The sequence below is a fragment of the Aythya fuligula genome, chromosome 16 (genome assembly GCF_009819795.1).
Source record: "Aythya fuligula isolate bAytFul2 chromosome 16, bAytFul2.pri, whole genome shotgun sequence".
Classification (NCBI taxonomy): domain Eukaryota; kingdom Metazoa; phylum Chordata; class Aves; order Anseriformes; family Anatidae; genus Aythya; species Aythya fuligula.
This window is the reverse complement of record NC_045574.1, coordinates 3535614-3545841: the sequence shown is the minus strand read 5'-3', so window position 1 is coordinate 3545841 and position 10228 is coordinate 3535614. Positions and strand designations below refer to the sequence as shown.

The following is a 10228-nucleotide window of genomic DNA, read 5'->3' as shown; positions in this document are numbered from 1 at the left end:
GTTTGAATTCGTAGCTCTCGCACTTTTGGGAAGAGCTGCACACACAGCTCTGATGAGAAGAGACCAACCTTTGTGAAAATGAATTTGTGCTTCCCTGGACTTCCAGCACTAGCTGGAAATCCCACTTGGATATATCTGACCATTTTATTCTTGAGACCATATAATTGGCCATTAATGGTTAACCTGTGACATTCAAGTACACTCGGCCACTTCTAACAAATAGCTGATTTTTTCGCAGCTGTTCCATAAGAACTTGCCCATACGTTATATACTATTGCATTTTATCCCACTTCTATTACTTCAGTTTTCAAGGTCAGTCGTCAGTTAATAGCCCCATCCCGGTGTGCACTGACGATGCTCCCAACATTGCATGAGCTGTAAATGTCATTGGCACACTCCCACGTTCCCTTCCAAGGTCAGTGCAGAAATGAAATATGTTCAGTCCCGCTCCTGGTCCTGGGGGATGTTTACTGGTAACCTCACTTCAGAGCGATAATTCCCCTTTCAGTGTTTGCTGTCAGTGGCCTCCCTTTAGCCAGTGCTGTACCCACTTTACAGGTCCTGTATAAATTCTCCACGCGTTCAGTTGAGCTGATAATTTCCCATGTGGCACTATATCAAATGATTTCTTCGGTCCAGATAGATGAGATATCCTGCATTTCCTTTGTCTACAAAAATCATTTATCTTATCAATTTTATCACAAGCAGACACAGCTTGCCCAGCAGATTTTCATCGCTGGCAGGATGATCACGACCGCAACACAAGCTTGGGGTGCTCCCTACAGCTATGCTGGACCTGTGCATTTGGAAAGGGGGCTCCAATTTCAGAGACAAAATCTCTTATAGTACTACCCCTGGAAATGACCCAACTTGCCACTGAGGCTGTGAACAGACAACAACTCTCACTCCCATCATGGACCTTAAAGTCAATGCCAGCGATGTATTTTCTTACAGCAGGCAACTACAGCCCTGCACACCAAGGAGAGAAGACGAGGCATTTGCCTGCTTTATTTCGCTTGCTGTTATATATCTATTTGTTTATTGTAAAGGAAAAGTGCATGTTTTTTACACAAAACTGATAAGTTTAGTGCTTTCATTTTATGTTCTGAGCAGTTAAGCCATTCAGCGTTTTAAGCGTAGCACCGGTTCTTTATAACTCAGTGCCGACAACAGGAGTGTGAGATAATGGAGCCTAAAGAGAGAGATTTTTCCATTCTTACATTGTTTCTGAAATATGGAGCGATCAAATGCACTCAGTAGAAGGTTTCTATCAGTAAATCTTCAGTAAAAGTGCCTTTAAAAAGATAGACAGAAAAATTGTGGAAGGGTAAAAGAAAAAAAAAGGCTTGTGGTTTCAGTAAAAACTCACAAAAGTTTTCTGAAAATTTCTTGCAGGCCCTGCAGCAGGTTTTCTCCACTGTGGTTTGAAGGAAAGGGCTTCAGCCCCTTCTTATCTCAGCATTCACACAAGGAATGAATACCCAAAAATAATTTTGGGGGGTTTCCTCATCTGTGGCTCAGCACTGGGGCAGAAGAGGGAAGGGTTAATTTGAGCCGTGCTTTCCAAGCGCTGCAATCGCTAGGTGAGATCTGGGAAGCTGCTGCCATCCCCTCCAGGTGCCTGCCTCTGCTACAGGCTGTCCTGAACCTGCAGCAGAAATACCCTCTCCATTTCTCAGGCTCATCATGTCCACAAAATCCTGCCTGCTGGTTACAGCCCGCGTGTTCGTTGTTTCCAGATCGCTGAGAAGTTCTCATCCCTCCTGGGTGTCTGGTTTTAAATTCCTGCCTGGGCACATTTCCTGAAGTGAATAGAAATGTAGGACTTATCTGCACATGCTGCTGATAGGATCTTCTGCAAAAACTGCCCATGGGCAATTATGCGTTGAAAGGGCAATTACACACACAGCAACCCAATTTGCATACAAAATCCAGCTCATTGCCAAGAACTGTATGTACATTTTTGTGCAGTATTCAGAAAATTGGGTCCCAAAGATATAAATCCCTTCTTCTGGTATCAAATCACTTTTTACTACTGCAACCAGAAATGGAATAAAGGAGGTACATTAGCAAAATATTAATAGAAAACGAGCAAGGCCACATCGAATCAGGCTGCAGGTCTGCCTGGCACTGGTCAGGGGTCAAAGGAGCCGTGTAGGAACAAGCCCAATGCATCCCAGGGCTCACCGAGCATCTTCTGCCAGCATTTTGTGGAGCAGTGACTTTTGCAGTCAAAGGAAGGCTTTCAGTATTCAATAGCCTGGATTATTCAGAAATAAATGGGTTATTCTTGCAGATAAAAATTCAAATAGAGAATAAACCAATTCTATTTGCTCGCATATGTCCATATCAATACAGTGTCTGATGCGTAAATATGCCACAGCAAGCAGATTCCTCTCCCTGTCTCTGCACAGCGCCAATGTGGGTGCTGTGTGTGCACCCGCAGCTCTGCCAGGACTGCCCGAGCCAGCATCAGCCATCCCTTCTCCACAGCCCTTTCCTGGGGCACCATCGGCCTTGGCTGTAAGGAGGACAAGAGGCAGAAATCTCTGGTTTCTTTGCACCATCACTGAGACTTATAAACCCTAGGCCGGGCGATGTTTTCATTCAGCTGGCGTGTTTTGATAACCTTACTTCCTGCTGTCACAGGTATTCAGAGTTGAAAAATAAAGCCCCCCTTTATGAAAGTGCATTTAATGAGAGTTTAATGTTCACGCAGTAAATCTGCAAGCAGCTGGATTTGTTTTTAAGTTTCCTTGACGTCTTTTATTTGTTTAATACATGGGTCTATAAAAGCCATTTCTCTGCGCCTGCTAATGAGCAATAGGGGACTCAGCAATTTAAAGCCTGGAACGTGGCATCAAAATGAAGAATGCAGTAAAGGCTGCCGGAGCGGGGAGCTCCAGATGTGACAATCGGTGCTTTATAGGGCAGGAAGATGGAGCACAGGCATGTGGCTGTGGTGTCACACAAGCTATGTGCTCACACACCCAGAGCTGTGGTTTCCATCAAGCTAAACGTGAGCTAATGAACTTGCTTCCTCTTTGTGCTAATGAGCTCAGCTTTAGTCCACGCTGTGATGGGAGCCTTGGCAAGGAAGGCTTAAGAGGATGGGTGGGAAGGAACAGGACATCTGTGGAGATCCCAGATGATCTGAAGCTGATTTCCACAGGTATAGCTGGACTCCAAAACTTCTCTAGTGCAGGTCTTCTCTGTGATTAAAAGTGGAGAGCACCAGGGCCACCATCAGCCACCCCAGTGACCCTGCCACCTCCCTGACACTAGAGCTGTTGGGGCTTTTCCTAAGAAATAGCAATAAGAAGGTAGAGCCTACCCGTGGCCATTGCACTGCACAAAGTGAAGGAAGCATCTGGGAGCCTCCAGAATCAGCTGGAGTCGGGGAAGACTTTCCTTGGAACATATTCCATCAGAAAGACAAAGACTGAAATTGAAGAAAAGATTCTCCTAATATATTTTAATCTGAGAAATTGTTTTGGAAAAAGAAATTGCTAGGAAAAAATATTTAAACTAGGGTACTTTTTCTTGATGTCTTTAAACAAAGCCTTTCAAGCTACATAACAGCAGGACATTGATTTTATTTTAAAAGAATTAAAAGCTGCATAATGAAAGTCTTTCATTTCACATGAAATATTTTTTGCTTTAATTTCACTAAATGGATTTTATGAATTGCTTCAAGTTGATGTGAAATGATTTTCTTTTACATTTCCTTATTCAGGTTGTGCAACAGAGAGAAAAATCAGTTCTTTGCACAGCTTTACTCTTGAATATATTGAATTCCTCTGTGAAGATGGAAAGGATGGCAATCCTTGCAAACCGAGTAATTCAGATGAATAGTGTCTTCAGAGTCAATTACCACTGTGTGGAGCTGCTTCTCACTTCTGTTGCATCTGGACTCTCCAGCTCAATTTTTGCTCTCCCCAGAATTTCTGATTTTTCTCTTTTTTTTTTTTTCATTTTTTTTTTTCCTCCAGACAAACTTGAAAGGGATCCCCTCTGTTGTGCACATGGATTAACTAGAGCAAGGAACTTTAAAACAAGTCCCAAATCCCAGATCTGCTGTACTGCATTATAAAACACCTCACCAATACCTTTGTGCACTTTGGTCCAAATGTCATCTTCATATGACAAGTCACTGGCAACCCCAGTCCTGTCTGGTTTGAACTCAGCAAAAGGGGAGAAGAGTTTAGCTTTCCCCCAAAAGTGGATGGTCAAAATCCAGCATTTCATTTTTCTGCATTCATGTTGGTTTAAAACAGCAGAGCTGCCTGCAGCGCCAGTCTCTGCCTGCCCAAGCTACCTCTGTGTAGCAAAGCCATGAATTTAAAGCACTTTGTATGCCTACTGTAACGGTTCACCATGGGCAGAAAAACCCTCTGTTACCTCCTCGCAATGTTGGTGTCCATTATATGCCTTCCTGTTTGGTCTGGCAACATGCCGGTGCACTTCCTATTCTCTATTGCTAGGGAGATAATAAATAAGGCCAATTATTCCTATCGGGGTTGCATTAAGAACCACTACTTCCTGCAGTGCAATGTAAATGCCACTTTTCATTCTTATTTTTATGATTCTTTAGCCAGTTATGGATCCATGTTGCTGTGCTTATATCAAAGGCAGTTTTAATTTATTTCAAGATTAAAATTTTATGAGAGATTGCATCAGATGCTTTTCTAAAATTCAAATAGACTGTGCCCACCACATTCCCTTCAGCTAGTAACTGTAACTCTATTTTAATAAGATATTGAATTTGTCTTCAAGATTATTATTTTTTTCTGCATAAACCCACCGTCAAAGAAATATTTTCTCCTTTTTTATTTGAGATTTAGAAATTCAATGACTGTAGCTGTGTCATACTTTTTCTGATGAGTAGGACAGTATTTACATTTCCTCCTTTCCTATACATTTCCTCCTCCTATAATTTCTCAGAAATAACTCAAGACAAATAAGTGACGCCATCTGGTAATCCCTTTATCATCCTAGGATGCGTAACTCTTCAATTAGTTGGTCTCTATGTGTTTTACATTTTTCTGAGGATTTTACTAATTTGCCTTACATCTTTCTTTTTTTTTTAATGCTTTCTGTTCAGTTATGTATAAAACATCTTTAATATGAACCTGATTGTACTGCATAGACATACAGGTCATATTCTCCATGACACCCTGCACAAACCTGTTTTGTTCAGTGAAATGGATGCCCCTTGAGCTGTGCCACCTGCAAGGCTGGCTGTCGTGTGCTGGCAGGGACATCTCCAACTCCACCTCCATCTCCCAAAACCACTCTTGGAATGATGCACAGCAGGAGTTTGTGTTTCATTCCATCATAGCCTCTCCCTGAGACTGTTTCAGCTCTGATGTATAGCCTGATGTAAGGACATACATACCCTGTGTTGTGAGACTTTCCTCCGCAGAGGAGGAACCACTTCTTTCCAAAAAGACTGAATATTCACTAGTGGGGAAGGACGTCCGTAGCCCAGCTTGTGGTCACTGCATATCTGGTTCCGTATTGCCTTGATTACAGCAGCATCTTCCTCATCTTAGTGTATTCTCATCTCAGGCGGCCAACTTGCTTCTGTCAATAATAAAAATAAGTAGCAGAGCATCCAATGTATTATTGATTAGAAAATAAATAATTTAGTGTTTTTCAATAATTCAACATTGTCTTAAAAAGAACAAAAAAAAAAAAAAAAAACACAAAACAAAACACATAAGGCCCCATGAACAATGAAGAAAATTCCCCAAGCCCAGAGAGGGCTTTTGGGAAAAATGTAAAAAGGATAAAATCTGTGTTAAAAGCAGACATGCCTCTCTCATTTTTCAAAATGTTTTCAGGTTCGATAAAATAGTAGAGGGTTTGATGCACTTAATGATTCGCCTGAGCTGGTTGGGAGGGTAAAATATCTTTCCTACCTCAATAATTCATCAGAAATAATGTTGCAGTGGGAAGTATACGAAGGGTTGCACCCTCACGGAGCAAAGCAGCAGGTACCTGCTGCAGTACCGTGTTTACAAGGGACTGTTTATTTTATATGCTACCTCTTTCTGTCCTTAAAGAAACCATCAGCTCCTTCTCCTCTACTACAGCTTGTGCCAGATTTACTTATTTTTACACCTAGATGAAAAAAAAAAAAAAAAAAACTTTCTTCTACTTTCTATGGCAATGGCCTGCAACAGCACACACTAGTGGTAGTTGGCTGAACATTAGATACTTGTACCACGTTTCTCAGTGCATTTACTGGGAGACGTATCACGCAAGCAATAAAGATCACTACAAGCACTTTTCTCCTCTTGAAAAGTGCCTTTGAAAATTGGCACCAAGGAATTCTGTGGTTGCTGTCTTTTATCATATTTGCCCGGTTTACAGCTCCAGAGGGATGGTTTCCCTGGCGCTTAGTGCTGCATAGCTATCCATATCTGATCATTAAGTTTCCTTGGCTCTGATCCAGTAATCAGTCAAAACTTCTGCACTGACTGTATTTAAACGATGCCCCATTTCCGTATAGAGGTTATGAAGTGCTAATTTCATATAAAAAGAGGAAGGCTCTATCACATCGGAAACAGGGGGCTGATGAAATGGGATTACCGTAAGCAAAGGAAGGGAGATTTACAAGAATCTCTGTCCTCCTCCAGTCCCTTAGCCTTCATGCCTCTTCCCATGCTCTTCTTCCAAGGGAACACTTGAACAGCTCCAAACAGACCCGAGTCCGCAGCTCATGAAGGGGTCAAGCCAAGAAGCAGTGGCAGTGCTGACACCTCACATGTCCCCTGGCTCTTCACACTCTGCTGGTGTGAGTCCACGTTGAACATTCACCCTGCTGGTGCTAGGCTGCTTTTATTATCTATTATTTTTTATTATTCTTGTTATTTAGCTAGAACAAAGTTAGCTTTGTTCTGCCTAGCCATTCTTGGAAAATAAGACGTGATTTGATTTTATTCTAGATGCAGTTTATTAATAATTATTATTAACATTCAGTTTATTAATAATTATGTGAGCAACGGTAGCGTGCTAGACCTAGTTCACATGAATGGCAGGCTCAGTAAAAGAACTGGCCTGGCTGGGGGATGAATCACCATTCCTGCATCAGAGCTGTGAAGTTGGGATGAAATATGCTACTGATGCTGATTCTCTCCTCGTTTAGCTCCACTTCCTAACAGAGATCAAAGATCCTATCAGACAGATTTTATGAAGAGACAGTCCCTCATCACAGACTTTGACAAAAATTGTTTAAAGAAAAAAAAAGGGGGGGTCTGGCTCTTCCTCCAGCAGGCGTGTGCACATCTGAAATGTCCCAAGTAAAGATTTTACAAACTCATTTCCAGAATTCGCAGGAGTTCTACTGAATCTCTCCAGCTCTCTGACGCAGAGGAAGGAATGCAGAAACATCTCATTAGTTTAAATTAAAAACAAACAAGTGAGAGGAAAATGCTGTGAAAAGGAGCCATCAAAGCATTAATGCTGTGAACATAATTTAAATAACAGACTTCTATGGGACACAAGTGAGAATTGGGGCAGTGGAAGAACTTGGGCTTTGGGTTTTTTTTTGGGTTTTCAGCCGTGCTGCTCCTGCTGAGTCCCAGGGGCAAGGCACACTCAGAAAGGACAAGGAGGAGAGCAGTGGACAGGGGTGGATGTTCACTAAATACTCATACTCAAGCCAAACCTGTTCTCACTGACTTCCAGAGCTGCCACATCACCACGAAAGCCTGTGCTTGCCTTCCAAGCAGCCAAGTCACCTTTCCGGCAATAATGGTACAGCCTATGGCAGCTCTGAAGGTACTTTACCACTCCAAGATAACATCCCTAGTACTCTCTCTGTCCTTTCTTAGCTGCTGTATACATATAAACATGTGCTACCATGACTTGAAGTCCCATAATACTGGGGTTCCATAGAATTGGAGTAATTTATTCCATAAACCAGGCCAGCTGAAAAACAAGATTTGTATTTCCATCACAAACGCATTTCAAAACTTGGTCTCACTCTGCATTGCAACCCTCTCCACCTTCTGCCCCTTTAAGTCAACATTCCTGGAAAAAAAAAAAAAAAAAAAAAAAGAAAAAAGTTTTTAAAAATCCCACTTACAGACCAAAATCTCTGGTCTTCACCAACAGAAGTTTGCCTTGATGACGGGTGTGTTGGCCGTCTGCTATTGATGACTGGAGATGGTTTTCCCTGGAGGGGATAGTCCTCACCGTATTCTAGCTCCTGCTGCTCTGCTCCTACCTGGAAAGAAGGAAAAGACAGAAATTCAGCATGAGAAGCCTCCAATTTGTTCCCTGAGTGCAGCTCTGTTGCCGCAGCCTCAATGAGCTGCACACCAAACACTTTAGTTAATTGGCAACAAATTGGGAGATATGAGTTGATTGCAATAAATATTTTATTAATTTAAAGAAACAAAAGGTTGCATCCCTTCTAGCCCAGTTTGATTGTGCACAGTCGCACACATTAATATGTAATTGCCACATCAATTGGCAATCGTGGGCTCAGAAGGAGCTCATTAGGAAAAATACTTCTGCATGTATCCTCAGTAGGTGTCAATCAGCATCGCGCCATTGAGATCGATGGAGCTAGGCTTATTTATAGAGTTAAAACAACAAAAATTCACCTGGAAAATAAATCCTACAGTATTCTCATATTTAAGCTAGACAGAGGAAAAACTGATTTTTCTCTGCATTTTATTTACTTAAAAATGCAATTTTTTCTGTACCTCACCTATGCTTAGAAACCAGGTATTATGTTTTGTGCCTAACACTGTAAATAAAATACAAACATTCAAAACTAATAATGCTGTAGCTCTCTACGTCCCATGTTTGCCTTCTCCGCTCCATCCACCAGCACAATGTGAGGAGCATCTCTGTCTGGGGGGGTGGGAAAACATCTTACGTTCTTTCTGTCTCCAGTTTCGAGGTTTTCATGATAAAATCAAATGCAGGCTATGGCAGAAACATGTGTGGCAAAGCAATGACAAGAAGTGGTTGAATTATTCATGGTGAATAAATTAGCGATGAGCACAGGCCCTTCCCAGTGCAGGAAGCCTCTGTGAGTTATCTCCGAGGTGGTGGAGCCCTGTGCATGTCCAGGGAAGCTCCACTTAACTGGACAGACTTTCTGGGGAAATTAGTGCCAGGATCAGATCCGTAACTTGAAACAAAGCACTGGAGCTGTTGCTGTAGTTATGCTTCATTAGAAAATATGTATTTCATTTTCATCCAAATGTTGCACAGCAAACCACTGATTTCCACACAATTTTTGATGGGAAAAAGTCAAAATAAAGCACTTCTCTCTCATTTTGATAAGGAAAAAAAAAAAAAAAACACGTCACCTATTTAACTGACTTCTTTTTCCTTTCCTGCGTGATGTTGATGTTCTCACATTTTAGAAAGAAAGAACCACAATTATATCACTAACGTTCTTTGTAACACTTTCATCCTGTCGGAAAGGTAAACAATTTTTCTCTTCTTTGTTTTTTAAATTCAAAATTTTTCTGTAGAACAGAAATTCCTTTTTTCTGACCAATCTGCTGTGCGGATGGGATGAATAATTTTTCCGGCTGCATTTGCTTCCTAAGTTGTTTACTTTGACTACTTACTAGTCATTCTGTGGGATATCTGAGCTGTCACTGAAGTCATTTTGGCTTTCCTTCTGCTCCTGGAACAGAGGACAAACTGTTTAAACAGAGGAATAACAAACGACGAGCAGCAACTAAAGAAATGTAAATAATTCATAACTAGTTGTTTCTGCGCATCCTGGCACGGCCGTTCCCCAACAGCTACGCACACAGAGATCTGTTTGTGCCGCGATACCCCAACCCCTTCCCACCGCTGTTCTCAGGCAGCAGCCTGGAAGCAGAGCTGAGAGCTGCGAGCGGCTGTATGGAAAATGGGGGAGATCAGGCATGGTGCGAGGGGTGCTCCCGTCAGGAGAAAGGGCGATGGGTCCCATTTCACTGGCACTTGGTGTATATGGAACCACAGAACCCACGGGTTTGGGTGGGAAGGGACCTCAAAATCCACCCAGGGCCATCCCCTGCCCCCAGCCCCCCCCAGCCTGGCCTCGGGCACCCCCAGGGATGGGGCACCCCCAGCTCCTGGGGCAGCCTGAGCCTGCCCTCTGCCAGTTTAACGCCATCCCCAGCCTGTCTCTACCCCCTGCAGGCTCCCTCCCCTCTCTCCTGCAGCCCCTCAGGCCCGGGCAGGCGCTGGGAGCTCTCCTGGG

General features: G+C 42.7%; 1 long non-coding RNA gene across 3 annotated transcripts; it reads right to left on the bottom strand.

Moving 5' to 3' along the window:
• Window positions 1-1562: 1562 nt before the first annotated feature.
• On the bottom strand, window positions 1563-9656 carry LOC116495921. Of its 3 annotated transcripts, none has more exons than XR_004253972.1 (4): window positions 9603-9656; window positions 8096-8236; window positions 5399-5586; window positions 1563-1802 (listed from the first exon to the last, which is right to left on the bottom strand). It is a non-coding gene; the product is annotated as an uncharacterized LOC116495921 (long non-coding RNA). The 3 variants fall into 3 exon arrangements; XR_004253971.1 differs by lacking the exon at window positions 1563-1802 and adding an exon at window positions 1891-2260; XR_004253970.1 differs by lacking the exon at window positions 1563-1802 and having other exon boundaries at window positions 4816-5586.
• Window positions 9657-10228: the final 572 nt, after the last annotated feature.